We start from the raw sequence: 16708 nt of genomic DNA on the forward strand, positions 1-16708 counted from the left end.
CTTTCTTGCCGATGTTGACGAAAGCAGGAAATTAATTGCCTGGTGGCTAATAAAGCAGCTGCGGTCAATGTTACCAAGGTTAATAGAATAAACCTTCAACCTTATCGCTGAAGATTGTGTTGACCTGGTATCATTCTTTCGAAAGGGGTGTGTGTGTGTGTTTGTATATATATATATATATATATATATATATATATATATATATATATACACATTCATATATGATGGAGAGAGATATATGTACTGAACGGAAATGAGCTGCACAGTCTATTATGTGTACCTGCTTTGAAACTGAATAGGTACATTATATTGCTCCCACTTTCGTAGATGTGCTAAGGATTTGAATGGAAGTGTGCAAGTGTGTATATGTTGCCATCTGCCTTTTCAATACCTTTACCATGTAAAAGAAGACATGTAAACTATAGTAAAGAGTAGAATGTCAGACACCAGGCGAAAAAATAGTTACTAAGTGACGAAAACCCATATGGAAGTATGGACATTATGAAGAAAGAGCTAAATTGTTTCAGGTAATCACTAAAGTCGATAGAGAAACCTACTTTTTTCCTTCTAAAACAGCGCCACAATCTAAAATTGTCATCTAAATGTAATGCTGTCGGAAGGACAATATAAGATTTATTCAAATGAGATGAATGCGAGTGCCCAATATGACGTAAGGCCGGAGGTCAAGTATGGTATCAGTATTTGAAGCAAATGTCTCTAAGTCTTGAGAGAGAGAGAGAGAGAGAGAGAGAGAGAGAGAGAGAGAGAGAGAGAGAGAGAGAGAGAGAGAGCGTATTTCCGGCGTTGTGGCGCCAGACTCTGGGAAATTGTTTCTCACCTGACGTGGTGGCCATTTACGTGGTCTGGTCGTCTGCCATGGGAGGGCAGTATAAAAACGGCATGTTGAGGCTATGGATTGGCAAGGGACGGAGAGCAAGAGGTAGATAAATTAACTCACTTAATAATTTTGTATACATTTACACTGATATTTTATTAGTTCTATTGCCCAGAATTGTTTAAAGTACCCTAAAATAAGTTGATTATATCAGGTTAGGTTTTTAGTCCTTCGTCAAAAATATCGCTCATTTAAAAGTCTTATTTGTAAACATTTCGGAACAAAAAATTTAGCTTTTTAGTTCTCAAAGTTACAATACTCGGAATTGATGATTCGATTATGTATTAAGTTTGAAGGGGGATTTAAAAAAAAAAAAAAAAACTTAACATTTATTTTAAATGTATTTCAATCTTAGTCGGAACACATCATAGATTTTACTTTAGATTTTTTGGTTAGTGTAAGCTACATGGATAAAAGTAAATTTTATAGGGGTTTTATTAATTGACCAGATGGGTGCCTGCTGTATTTCTTAAAATCTATCCCAGATTAGTTTATTTGTTCAACACGAGAAAGCTAGATGTTTTGGTTCTTGGTGGAACAAAGGTGAAAGAGCAGTATGTGTAGGAATGGGAAGGCTAAAGCATGACTGATTCTAGCATAGCTGAAAGGTGTAGAATCAGGTAATGTGTAGTGCTTGTAGTGTTAGGAAGAATATATAGGCAAGTTTGTGTGGGCAAGGCTAACTGTGGTAGCAGTAGAATATGTGATAGTAAGTGTATATGATCCTGGTGCGAAAAAAGGAAGAGAATCTGTTTGGTATAATATGAATCTCTGAGTGAACAATATTCATCATCATCATTTCCTCCTACTATTGACGCAAAGGGCCTCGGTTAGATTTCGACAGTCGTCTCTATGTTGAGCTTTTTAATCAATACTTATCCATTCATCGCCTCCTGCTTCACGCTTCCTAGTCCTCAGCAATTTAGGCTTGGGTCTTCCAACTCTTCTAGAGCTTTGTGGAGTCCCGTTGAAAGTTTGGTGAACTAATCTTTCTTGGGGAGTGCGAAGAGTATGACCAAACCATCTCCATCTACCCCTTACTCTGATCTCATCCACATATGACACTTAAGTAATCACTCTTACAGTTTCATTTCTAATCCTGTCCTGCCATTCAACTCCCAATATTCTTCTGAGGGCTTTGTTCTCAAATCTATAAGATATATTGGATATCGTTTCATTGTCATACCACGAGTCATGTCCATACAGTAACAGATGTCACTAAACTGATATATAGCCTGATTTTTATATGCAATTTCAGACGATTTGATTTCCAAATTTTACTTAACCTAGTCATTATCTGATTATTTTTTTTTAAATCTTTTATTAAACTCCAATTCTATAGACCCTGTATTAGAGATCATAGTTCCCTAAATATTTAATTTTTTCTACCTCATTAATCCTTTCTCCATCCAATGATATTTCATCTTCCATTGCATATTTCCTTATCATCTCTTTCTTCTATTTATCTTGAGCCCAACCTCATGAGACATTTCATGGATTCTGGTAAGCAAGCTTTGCAAGTCCTGTGGTTTTTTGCTAATAAGGACAGCGTTTCCAGCATACTCTAGGTCAGCTAATTTCCTGTCTCATTCCTGGCGGGGCAGTCCTACACCACGGCTTTGAATTGGGTACTCCGGAGGAGGGAGTCCATCCTCCACAGAATGCCAAGAAAGTTCCCAAACAGGAGACTCGCTCTTCTAGGAGGACCAGGTTGAAGAGGCCCTCTTCAAGTGGAGAAGAAAAAGTTGGAACGCGATGCTTCACAAGGTGTCCTCATCGTCGTCATCGTCTTCTCGTCATCAGTACCAGCCGAGGGGGCGGAGCAGGCCCAGGCCGCAGTCTGGGAGCCGCCCCCACCTTGTCCGCAAGTCCAAGCCCCTCTGTCGCACGCTTGGGCCCCCAATGCAACCCCCCACCGGAGGACAGAATGCGCCCCCTGCCGTGCATCGCATAGAGGCCCCCCTCTCTTGTATCTTACAAGGGTAGGGGGTTGCCTCAACAGAAGATGGAGAAAATGGATGGAGTTGGGGGCAGATCCTTGGACTGTCCAAGTTCTGTGGGACGGAACCGGATCTCCTTCTGAGAGATCCTTCCTCCTTTGGTTTTGGGCCATGAAGCTGTGTCCCTGCAGCCCAGAGAAGAGGCACGAAGGAGGGCCTTGGAAGGGGAAATCCAGGACTTGCTAGGGAAGGAAGCGCTCCATCTCGTAGCTCCCAAGCCGCTGGGGTTCTTCAGCTGCCTATTCCTGGTAGAGAAGGCCACTGGGGGTTGCCGCCCAGTCATCGACCTCTCGGCCCTCAACCGTTTCATTACAAAGACCCCTTTCAGGAACGAAACTCTGAGGACAGTTCTGGCGGCTATCTGGGAAGAGGATTTTATGCTGTCCCTGGACCTCAAAAATGCTTACTTCCAAGTCCCGGTACACCCATCCAGCAGGAAGTTCCTCTGGTTCAAATGAGGGAAGAAGATCTTCCAGTTTTGCACCCTCTGCTTCGGCCTCTCTACCGCACCGCAAGTCTTCACCAGAGTCTTTTCCCTGGTCTCCCAGTGGGCCACAAGAGAGGGATGAGGATTCTGCAGTATATCGACGATTGGCTGCTCTTGGAGTCTCAGGAGGAGCTGTCAAGGCAGAGGGACAGGTTATTTGTCTTCTGTGTGGAGTTGGGAGTGATCTTCAATTGGAAGAAGTCCCAACCCTCCCCAACAACGAGGATGGTGTACCTGGGAATGGAGATATGCTCCATTCGCGGCACGGGAGAGGATCGTGAGGCTGGAGGAAGTGGCGAGGCCATTCATCAAGGAGGAGCCGGCCTTGTTAAAGGAGTGGCAAAGGCTAGTAGGCCACCTAGTGTCCCTAGAGAAGCTCATACCTAAGGGGTGGCTAAAACAACGCCCAGTGTCACTGAACGAATGGTACTCAACAGACTTCAATGGAAAATAGGCCCCTTATATCCTCTCCTTTATGCCTACAGACCAGTCATAAGCACTCAAGAATGTATAACCGATGTTTTCACAACAATCAACGACAAAAAAGCCTTTGTCATCTTTCTCGACCTTGGGAAAGCCTTTGAGTCAGCCAGCTTCCCCAGCAATCCTCTTCACACTTGTTGAAAAAAAAAGAGTGAAAGAACATCTACTGGCCTGGACTTGGAATTACACACAGAACTGAGAAGCCAGAGTCACCTTTCAAGAGAAAACCTCCAAATTCATCCACCTAGAAAACAAAACGCCTCAGGGGGCCATACTAAGCCCTTACCTTTTCAACCTACTAATGGAGAATCTAGCCCAAGGATGGGGAACCTGCGACCTTAAGGCCGCATATGGCTTTCTGGACCATGAAGTGCGGCCTTCTACGGCCTTTGATAAATGTACAGTATGTGTAGTATATTTCTGCTTTGACACTGAATATTGTGTGTTTGAAATCATTCTACTGTATGTACACACATACAAATATGTACACACAGACAATAGGAAAGTTGCGTCCAGTGATGTACTTTCCTTGAATTCAATGAATCCTAACTTAATACAACTAGCAGTTTTTCTTTGTCAGCTGCAACAGCTATTGTAGCTGACAAGGAAAAACTGCTAGTTGCAATGAGTGATTTAACGTATGATGGACAAGAGAGTTCCTGTTTTGTGCATCTCTTTGCTGTGATCTATGTTAGTTTTAGATGAGTCAACAGGTTCCAGATTTTTGGCATAAAAATATTTTATTTGTGCTTTCACTGATGAGTTTTGATTGTATGAAAAACAGCTTCCCTAAGGTAACCTTAACGCAAGGACAAGAGGAACAGACATATTAACAACTTCAATAAGCAACGGCACGAAGGAGGACTAAATTTTACTTCCTTATTATAATATGTTATGCACTGATGGTGTTCCAGTTATGATGGCTAAAAACTAGGGATTTATTGAACATCTTAAGAAATCAAATAATTGATTTTTTTTCATTGAAAACAGCTAAGTGTGTTTAAACAGATGCAAGTTTTTACTGGGATGTTGCATTTTTACGAGATATGATTGTTTAAAAAGTATCTACTTGCCACAAATATTTGAAAAGGTTATATTGTTGATATTTACAAGCTATCTTTTCCAAAAGATTAATATTATTTTATTTATCACTTCAATACAAAGAACCTACTTGCTTAACTAAAGTAATTTGAAAATGACATGCTTTCGATATTATTCATTTACTTACGGTATTTTGTAAACTACCCAAACTTGAATGAAATATTTTAGAAATTAGTTTTCAATATAATTAATTTACGGATTACTTGTATAAAAAGTACTTAATTCAAATATTTGAAATTGTATTGCTTTAAATTTTATAAACCTGTCACTCTTTCTTTAGATTACTAATAAATTACTTGGAGGATAAAATAACCAACAAAATTCTATGTGGCCTCAAGGAGCATTGAGGAATTGCAAGATGGCATTCATCCATAAAGGGTTCCCATCCCCTGATATTCTAGCCCCTCTAGACACCCCAAACGGAGTAAAAATCTTGATATACGCCGTTGACATATATATTATCTGCCCACAAAAGCACACTCACATAAAACCAACCAAAAGGAACTGGACATGATCCAGGCCAAATGCAAAACCCTTGGCCTAAAAATCAACACCAACAAAACCAAAGCCATAGCCATCAAATACCCACAAGACCCTCAGAATTTCATAATCACGGGCAAACCCATAGAATGGGTAAATCAATTCATCTATCTAGGAATAATCATCTACAAAACTCTATCACCTGCCAACGAAGTAACTCGCCTCAGAGAGAAAACAGAAATTCGTCTCTCAGCCATGAAACGACCTCTCTCAAACAAGGAGTATCAAACAGCCTCCTAAGACTGTTTTACATTCAAGTAATTCGATCTCACAGCAACTGTGCAGTACCTACGCTCACCTCGCTAAGCGAAACTCAAAAAGCCTCCTTAGAAGTGGTATAAAACAATGCCATGAGACTCATCAGCGGCTCTCCAATGTGGACCAGACTGCTTGTTAAGAGCCAAAATTAACCTAATTTCCCTTTCAGCTAAAATCAACATCAACTGCGGTATCTTATTCAAGTCAATCAAAGGAGACAGAGACTGCTCTCAGAACAACAGACTTAAAAGGCTCCTCCCTTTGGCGAAGGAGATTGATCCGCCAAAGACACTTGCAAAGAGACTGCTGGGCACACTTAGAAGAATGCAAATGCAAAATGAAGCCTACAAGACAATGGGGCAACAAAAGCACGATGGCTACATCACTCCTGCCTTGTGGTCTTCAGACCTCATCCAGTACAACTTCACCATCTTTCCAGCAGAAAACAAAGCTCCTGCATGCCAGAACAACTCACAGCAGCAGTTAGAAATGCAATCAGCAACACCTCAGCCCCCAACATCTACTACACTGATGGATCACTTAATCCTGATATTCCTGCAGCAACAGCTGCAGTTGTTTCTCTATTAGGCTACAGAGAAAACTAGGCTTTCTAACCACGCCTCCATGCAACAAACCGAGCTAGTGGCAATTACCATAGCCCTAGAACACTCGGCCAGTCTACACGGAGAAACACAACAATCCACACAGATTCAAGAGGAGCCATTCTGTCTCTCAGCAACATATAACCCACTGAAAATGTTTACCTAATCACAGTAATACAGTACCTAGCCTTAGCTCACCAAAGCAACAAGAGGCAAATAACCCTAAATTGGATCCCAAGTCACACTAGAATCACTGGCAATGACAAGGCCGATCACCTAGCCAAATCTGCCTTAATTTGCTAGACAATCAGTATCACACTTCAACCTTCACTGAAAACAATCAAGAATCAAACGACAGCCTTTTGCAACATACAAAAGACCAGGGAAGAAAGTCGAGCCTTCCTTGATAGATCCAGATCAGCCAAATGGTACATTGAAGCAACAAACCTAATCCTGTATCCACTTGCAAGAAAAATCCCCCGCCAAGTAGAAGTCATTATTTGCAGACTGCGACCGGGATATCTGTGCAACTGGCAAATCATCTTTCATAACAACGAGGACCCAGCAGCACAACAGCGACCGAAAAGACCGCGCAACAACTGTCAGCAACTAACTGACGAACCTCTGCCACACTACCTATTGAATTGTCAAGAAATGAGCCTTCTAAGACAGGATTTCAACCTCAACATTCCTGTAACCGTGACAACAATTTTAAAGCACATTATTGCTAATGTTGATACATTCTCAGCCTTTCTCTGCAGCTACTCTCCCCTTAGATAACGTAATACTGGCACTAATTTGAACTTAACTAACTTAAACCATGTTTTACCTCTTTTTAGCTCTTCTCCCACTTGCAATCTCTCTTCTCTCTTTATTGAAGTTCAGGAATCCCTCCCAACTAAACATTAAATCTGAAAGCATGTAGATGCTTCAATGACCACAATAAATAATTAAAATTTTATTTTTATTTTTCTTCTAGTATTTTCAGGTACAGGAAAGTTTATTCCACCCTTTCTCTACCACTCACATCTGCTAACCAATTTCTCATTTTCAGCTCTCTCCTGCTCAGCTGAAACTTTATATTATTGCTCAGCCTAAAAACTTAAGCTCAAGGTACTAAGGAAGTATTTTACTTCTAAACCAATATCTCTAACTAAACCTTTCCCTACTCCTTCCCGAGCTCTTCTACACATCGGGACTTACTGCTCTACCTCTTTCTCTCCAACTAAACGACAGAAGCCAGTGGGCTCTTTTGGGGTGGATGCCTCCTCCCTTCCGTCGCCTTCTTCCTTCCCTTTGACCAAAAAGAGGCTGGGACACCTCTTAAATAAGAAAAGCAAGCTGCTGATTATCCTTGATCCACATCCTATCCCAAACCACCTAAACATAAAAGTTGCAGATTATCCCATAACCTAAATCCCCTAGAAAAAAAAAACCCAACATCAATGGGCTCCAAGTGTGCAAGAGCTCTAAAACAACAACAATAACCTCAGGAACGGACAAATACTGGGGACCGAATGGTCTCTACACCCGGAGGTGGCGAAGGCAGTGTTAGAGAAGTAGGGATCCCCCGGCCTGGACCTGTTTGCAACCAGACTGAATAAGAAGTTGCCGGTGTTCTGTTCCTTAGTGCTAAACCCAGCGGTGGCGATAAAGGATGCATTCCAGCACCCATGGGACAGGTTAGACGTGTACGCCTTTCCCCCTTTAGCCTGCTCCGTCAGACCATCAACAGACTTCGTGAGGCTGAAGTTAGTAGCTCCGTGGTGGCCGAAAACGAATGGTTTCCCGGACCTTTTGGAGCTAGCGGTAGAACTTCCGTGGCCCCTTCCACGAGGGACTCCCAATCCTCATCCTTCACGTGTGGAGACTATACAGGTCTGCCAAGAAGGGAGGGTTACTCCAAGAGGACTGCCAGACAGATGATGAATAACTTTAGGGAGTCCTCGAGGGCCATATACCAAGCAAAGTGGGCTACCTTTGGGAAGCGGTGCACCAGGAGGGATGTCAAGCCTATCAACGCCTTGATCCCCATCATAGTCGACTTCCTAGTCCATCTACGGCTTGACTGGGGTATGTTAGTGCTGGCTGTGAAGGGCTTCCTGGCAGCCCTGGGATAGGTCTTCCTCCTTAAAGGACTGAACCTTGGGTCCTCCAGGCGGCTCTCAATGCTCATAAGAGGTTTCAAAAAATCATGCCAGCCGCAAGCTCTCCGAGCCCCCACGTGGAACATTACCATGGTGCTCGACTTGCTGAAGAAGTGTCCCTTTGAGCCCCTGAGACAGGTCACAGACAGGGTGCTCACACTGACCTGGCCTCTTCCAAGAGAGTGGGCGAGCTTCACGATCTCTCAGCGTACGTTTCTCACGCTTGCGGGTGGAAGGAGTTGGGGTTCAGGTTTGTCCGCTCCTTCGTACCCGAAACACAGGACCCGGCGGTGGCAGACCCTCAATTCAAAGAGTTTTCCGTACACGCCATACCCAGGACAAGTGATCCAGAGGACTTGCTATTATGCCCGGTCCGGGCAATCTGTAAGTGTCTCACTAGGACCGCCACCCTCCGCCCAACCGTTAGGAACCTGTTAGTGGCTACGGGGAAGGTGAAGAAGGTGGTCTCGAAGGACACCATCTTCTGGCTAAGAGAGACAATATGTAGGGCGTACTCGGCGAAAGGTGAGCCCTCACCCTGCACGACATCAAGGGCATCGGCACCTGACTGGCCTTCGAGAAGAACATGGCCGTCGGCCAGGTAATGAGAGTGGGCGTGCGGAAGAGACAATCGACCTTTATGGCGCACTACCTAAAAGAATGCTCCCTCAGGTCTTAGGAAGGGTTCAAGCTTGGGCTAGTTGTGGTCACTCAACAGAGGATCCATCAGTGGCTTGCGCATTGCATACTTCGTGCTGAGCGGTGAGGGATAGTGAGTGTTCCACTGACTCATTTTGATTGTATTTTTATTACCTTAGTTAATTTCCCGATAGGCCTCCCCCCCCCCTCGACCTCCTCTTGCACCTCCTACCAGGTCCCATTCCCCCGCCTCCTAATTCTGAGTCTCCTAAAGAGAGTAGTTTGCGGTAAGCCTAGTGTTGGCGGAAGTCTAGTGTTGGAATAGAGAACGACTTCTACGAAAATTGTATTTTTCCTAACATACGGGAACTACTCTCAGTTTATTGCCATCCCTCCTGACGGAAGTCCCTCTCTGTAGGAGTCGAGATCTGAAGTTTGTTTGGGATGGAATGGGGACCTTTGCCCTGAGCAGCTCTTCCTGGGAGCTTCTTCTTGGTGCATTATGAGTAAACAGATAAGGACGAGGGGGGATAAGGCCCTATAGGGGAGGAAAATTTTCTGGTCGTGGGGAGCTGAAGCTCCAGGTATACCAAAGAGAGTAGTTTGCGGTATATATATATATATATATATATATATATATATATATATATATATATATATATATATATATATATATGCACATACTAGTCAGGACCAGCCATACTAGGTTGGTTTTCTGTGAGCGATCAGACTATAATTTCCTACCATTACCAATCCGCACAGGCCAGTGTGGTGATGAGAATTGGACCAAACCCTAGACATGAACTGACATCTCTGAGGCCTTTGTCCTGCAGTGGACTAGAAACGGGTGCATTTTTTGTTTTTGTTATATATATATATATATATATATATATATATATATATATATATATATATATAGAGAGAGAGAGAGAGAGAGAGAGAGAGAGAGAGAGAGAGAGAGAGAGACGATCTGAGGTAACATTTTCATCAGAGGGTATGAGCAATCATATAGATAGAAAGTTGCGTCATACTTGACTTATTGCCAGAAATGTCTTTAGCGACGTGCTAATAATGTTGACTTTAACTGTATTCGCCATGACATGATTTTGTAAATGTAAAGTAATAAATTTAATTATTGTATACGGTATTCTAGTAGCCGTTAAAATTTTTACCATTTAGCTGTGGTTGGATTTTTTTTTTAGAATATATTAGAGGATCCTTTGATAAAGTGGAAACATTGATATCTCCATTGATGACTCTCATTTAGCTTTTGGATGATAGCAGATAACATGGGTTATGGATTATTCATCTTAGTAAATGCTAGCAGCGTGTTTTATACTTACCTTTGCCTCTTTTGGCGTTATTCAATGTCTAAAGTCAGGTGCTAATTGGCAATAAAAAATCGTCGGAGAGACAGAATATTATAGGCAACGATTGAATATTTTCTTTATTAGGAGCAAAGAACATTTGTAATTTCTTGATTTATACATTAAAAAGAAATGTTTTAAGAACCAAGGAAATGGTCGTATACAATGGATTTTAATCTTTTTCTGTTGTAAATAAGTGTATTAATACCTCGTCAAATTGAACATTTTATAAGTTTAGTTGAAAAAAAACTTAATTCAACTATCTGCAACTGGTTCCTGAAATTACACGGTAGTGTATTTCTCAACCCAAAATTGCATTGCTGTCCAAAACCTTATGTGCATGCTTCAATTGATTCTCTTTATTTGTTTTTAGGGAATGAAATATGCATTGCTTACGATATTTTATCGGTTAAAAACTTCTATGCAGTTGAAATTCCTCATATTTTAAAAGGGCTATTTAGCAAAAGTTCATAGTTTTTGAGGAAATTATAATGTTTGAGCCTCGAGCAGTAATCGCTGTTATGGTATCTATTAAATGTGATGACAATTAAATATTTTCTACTCTTTGGTGTGTTTGGTTAACACTGCTGTTGATTTTTTATTTGGTATTGGAAATCAAATTCTTAAGAGTTTATTATTATTATCATAATTGTTATTATTATGGGGAGGTTTGGAAAGGCCATTAGTGTTTCCCAACAAACTAGTATACAATTGATGACCTGATGGAAAAAGATCGCAGTAAAATTAGAAACAAATTAATTGTATTCGAATTAAGATATTCTTTAGAAAATTTTGCGGATATGTGTACAGGAAAAGTTATTTAAGAGGAGAAGGGCCAGTCAACAAAACACTGACACTTCGGGGTATTGGTAAAGACTTGAAGTATGTTACTGGTCTTCACAATAAACAACCCATTTTTTTATCCAACCAAGCAGGGTGTTGTTCCAGATCTTAAAAAAGGTAAAAAAATAAAAGGCTGTGAAAGATGTTAGAACAAGTATAAACCAATTCGAACATGCTGGAAGCAGAGAAACTGCAACCACCAGTGTCATGTCCTCTGTCATGAGCTAAAAAAGGAAAGCCTCACAGCACGTTAAACAAGGAAGGATTATTAATATTTTGAGTATTGTTAAATGTAGGTCATGGGAAACTTCTAGAAAAGATTAAAAAGATTGAAGAAACACTGGAAGAGGTAAACAGCGGGTTGGCATATATGTGGGGTTTTTAACGATTTATCATCTAAATAGATCAACAAGGACTTGGTGGCTATTCTAAGGAAGAGTGATCTTTGCACAGCATGGTTAAGAAAGGGGAGTCTGAATTCAAATGAGGTAGGGAATCTTTAGAAGATCTTTCTTCAGGGAAGGCCTGCTGCTGTCACCAAACAGGGAACTATTGACTAAATCAATGACATGATAATCACCGATCAACGGTTAATAGTGTTACATTTCCACAGATTTGTGTATATAACTGGAATGCATTCATTCAGTTATCCACAATGATCTCCAAATGACAAAGGTGTCAGAGCTTAGGGTCCCCAAAACTTCTTGGACCTGATCAGAAGCGGCTAGATGCAACATGTTAAGGGAAAAGCTTCTCACTGGTATTTTGCTGCTTCTGAGGAATTTCTCCATGGATGGGATGGGTTCACCACTTTCAACCGGAGACTAAGAACAGTCAAAACAGTGAAAACAATGATTTTCAACTCACAAGAAGGCCAAGGTAAAGTCTTCTGGGAAGGGTGTTGCCTTGATATTTTAGGAACAGGGTTGGGGGTGTTGTTGGTGCTGAGAGATTATATACCTGGTAACAGTGGTACTCTACCACAACAACGCTCTCACAAAACCTTGCTGGCCTTTGCTGCTATCCATGAATGTGGCTTCCAGTTTTTTTAACATCTGCCCTGTACACATTATTTACCCACCTGTTGAGATACTACCGTTACAGAGGTGGGGGGAGGGTCTCTTTGGTTACAGTTCATTTTCCCTTTGCTTACACACACAGTGAATAGTCTGACCTATTCTTCAATTATTCTCCTGTGTCCTCATACACCTAACAACACTAAGATTACCAAACAACTCTTCTTCACCCAAGGGGTTACTGCCCTGTAATTATTCAGTGGCTACTTTCCTCTTGATGAGGGTAGAAAAAACTCTTTAGTTATGGTCAGAAGCTCTTCTAGGAGAAGGACACTCCAAAATCAAACCATTGTTTTCTAGTCTTGGGAAGTGCCATAGCCTGTGTACCATGGTTTTCCACTGTCTTGGGTTATAATTCTCTGGCTTGAGGGTACATTCGGGCACGCTGTTGTCTTGTTTCTCTTCCTCTTGTTTTGTTGAAGTTTTTGTGGTTTATTTAGGAGATATCTATTCTAATGTTGTTACTGTTCTTAAAAGTTTTATTTTTCCTTGTTTCCTTTCCTCACTGGGCTATTTTCCCTGTTGGAGCCCCTGGGCTTATAGCATCCTGCTTTTCCAACTAGGGTTGTAGCTTAGCAAGTAATAATAATAATAATAAGACCCAATCAAGCTACTGTCTCTTTTCTAAGCATAAATAGTGGTTGAGGAGTCGTCAAATTGTTAGTAATGATGATGTTATTGATTCTGTATGACTCTGAGGAACAAAATGCTAGCTTGTACGAAAAAAGAAATGTATTGGTATGCTTTAGGTCCCCTGAAAAAAACGATGTGTGTAAACTCATGAAGAGGCTTTGTTGAAAAAATAGCCATCAGTTTTTTCTTGAAATCAATAAATCTTTGTACCTTAGGGCATGATATTAACAATCACCTCTCGTAATGTTGAGGTTAATTTGACTGTCACGATGTGCCTTTTGCTAGAACTATCAAATCTAAGTAGGTAAACAATTTTTTAACTATTTTTGTTTCCAGTGAAGAAAGTCAAAGACCATATGGTCTTCGCAAGATATTTTAGCATAAGACTTTTTATCTTAGCCCCCCACTAGTACTTCCTTCAGAAAGTAGAAATGAACTCTTTACTCTTGGCCATCCCTGATTATTGAAGAACATTGTATTTTGATTTTATTATTATTATTATTATTATTATTATTATTATTATTATTATTATTATTATTATTATTATTAATTATTATTATTATCTGATGAATAACTTTTCCTACACCCTAACGGTAACATGTGATTTTCCCTTGGCTTTCTGGACGCAGAAGACATCTGAAACATCATAACAATGTTGGTATTATGATGATTTCAGAGAAGATGTAATTAACGCAATATTCCAGGTAGTCATTTAAAGGAGAATAAAGTTGAACTCATTATAATGCACTCATAATTGGAATTATATGCCTTACATAAACAGAACCTTGTTTGACTGAGATTTTTATGTAAAGAAATTTATTTAATTATATTTTTATAAATAGTATTATCCATGCTCAGTGTTTGAAATGTGAAAATTTTGATACTAAGGGATTATTGGCCAGATCAAGTGTTCACCCATGGAGACAGTGCTGCACGGTATGTCTCGTGCATGGAATGGAAGACTGTCCAATTTCGCCTACAACTTGACCCAACTCATTTGATACACAGTTTAATGATAATTTTCAATTTTCAAATTTTATCTTAGGCGCCCCGGAATAAGGTACTTGAAATTATGCTTTCGCCCCAGTTATCGGTATTATGATGAAAACTATTTTTCCTGGTCTTATCGGAGGAAGCTATACCCAAGTCAAGAAGTGGTCTTCCGTTTTTTAAAGTACCTGGTCTTTATCACAAGATTTTTTTTTTTATAATGAGCAGCGTTTTACTGTAAGTAATATATTATATTCTTTCCCGAATGTTCTCGAACCAACTCTGTCAGCATCGAGTTCAACTCATTATGCTGATTAATAACGTAAAGAAGCCTTATTCCAACGCGTTTAAGTATTTGAGATAATATAAGGAGAATTTTATATTTTTGGTTAAATTTATTTTTGTGATGAATGCCGTTGTTTTTTCCACTACAATCACTTTTGTCTTTGTGATACCATTTTCATCGCTATTAAAATCAGTCAAAATCCCAAGTATCAGTTACAATAGTTATCAAAATAAGTCAAAATCCCTAGTACCAGTTACAACAGTTATTTATTGAAGTTCTACTCTAGCATCAGTTACGGTAGTGACTAATTGAAGTTCAAGAATACACCAAAGCTAAAATCAAATTAATTACTGATATTCATCATGAATATCAATGAAAAAAAAAATTAACGACCGATAAGCTGTCACTCACAAACCCCGACGTCCGGCCAAAATTATAAAATCACGTCATCTTCTCTTTAGGGATAGTCAAGGCTGGGTCTTAGGGGCGGGGTTTCTATGACGTCATCTCAAGATACCGGCGGACGTTGTTCCCTCCACGAGAAGAGTGCCAAAATTCCTTGCAACCTCATGGCACAATCTAATGGTGCAAGAAAAATAACTTGTTCAATTTTTATTTCATTGCATTTCACACTCAATGTGTTCATTCATTCATATATATATATATATATATATATATATATATATATATATATATATATATATATATATATATATATCGCGCTTATTTTTCATCTATTCACTTTTGTTTTATTTATTATAAGGCTCATCGATGCGCTCTGAATCTTGGACTTTCGTCATTAGAGAGAGAGAGAGAGAGAGAGAGAGAGAGAGAGAGAGAGAGAGAGAGAGAGAGAGAGAGTGAGAGAGACCGAAAATAGCATGGGTGCCGCCACAGCAAGAGCTTAGTCAGAAGTAAGCGAGAAGATGGAGGAAGGAGAAGTCAGATGGTGATATTCCCAGCATGATACCAACGTCTCTCCATCTTTCAGCTTCAATGACGGAGGGTTATATCTACCAAATCCTGTGCAAGTGGCGTCCAACTAATTCTGGCCATTCTGTTTATTTCGTTTCCAGGGTGTGTTCACACCAGGGCTGTAAATGTCAGACTTAGGCCGCCCTTAGAATCTTTGGAGAGAGTAGATTCTGTTTAGCCGTAGCAACAGATTGTCAAAATGAATCTTATCTTTTGAGGAACAACTGGAACAAAAGGGAATTTTAATACTACGGTAACACCAAGGTTACCTAATAATTTCAAGGGAACTTAGGGGTCGATGTTTTCGAGGTCTTGAGTGCACCTTGATATTTTCACCACCCCCTTCCCTACCAAAGAAAGAGAGAGGGAGCTTTTTCTTGGTGTCCGTAACGTAGATAAAGGTTTTCTTGCTGCATAACTGCAATGTCAATAAAAAGTGAATCTACGACTGAAATATTTGGGAATACCTTCTACTTTTGTGAACTGTTGATTGATTTTTTTCACAAATTGCTTATCGTGCTCATTGCATTTTTTTGTGGTGCATTGACAACCGATATTGCATTGTTTTTTAAAAATTTGCTTACTTTTCATGAAAGTTCACCCACATATATTATTTGTTCTACATTGTCTATCTGTTGAAGCAAGAACTAATTGTGTTTGCTGTAAGTCGCGATGGGCAAGAATCCGAAATATCATTGACCTCACTTTGCATCATATCTCTGGAAGGGAACCATAACGGAGTTTTTATCCAAAACTTATTTTTTCTAAATAACTCATTTCTCCAGTAATTTTGTAGCTTGGATAAAACACTCTGCATCTGTAATTTTAGAGAACAATGCATCTCTCTCTCTCTCTCTCTCTCTCTCTCTCTCTCTCTCTCTCTCTCTCTCTCTCTCTCTCTCCTACAAAAATGTACTTTTAACTAGGTATGTTCTTGCTTTAATATATAATTCTTGCATAGCACATTCGTCACGTAAAGGATAGTTTGGCACAAATTAGATACTGACACACTTTCATTCTAATAATAAATATTGGAGATTACAAAACATTGTATAGGTAGGAGAGAATGTCTGTCTCTTAAATTAAAAGGAAACCCTTGTTTCATAAACAACATTGTTATGGTTTGAGCAGAATAAATTAAACGTGATACGGCTCCTTTTATGCAAAGAAACAGTCTCAACCTATAAAATTACACATCTTCCATGTACTTGGATTTAATATAGTTACAGTATTCTTTGTGCTATGTGTCTCCTTTGAAATGTTGACTTGTTAACGAGGTAACCTTTAATTAATTGTTTAGTTAAACAATTACAATATACTAGGAAAATGATGAAAGATAAAAACTGGACAGTTATTTACTCCTAACTCATTACTGGTTTCAGGATT

This window comes from Palaemon carinicauda, chromosome 15 (assembly GCF_036898095.1).
Source record: "Palaemon carinicauda isolate YSFRI2023 chromosome 15, ASM3689809v2, whole genome shotgun sequence".
Lineage (NCBI taxonomy): Eukaryota > Metazoa > Arthropoda > Malacostraca > Decapoda > Palaemonidae > Palaemon > Palaemon carinicauda.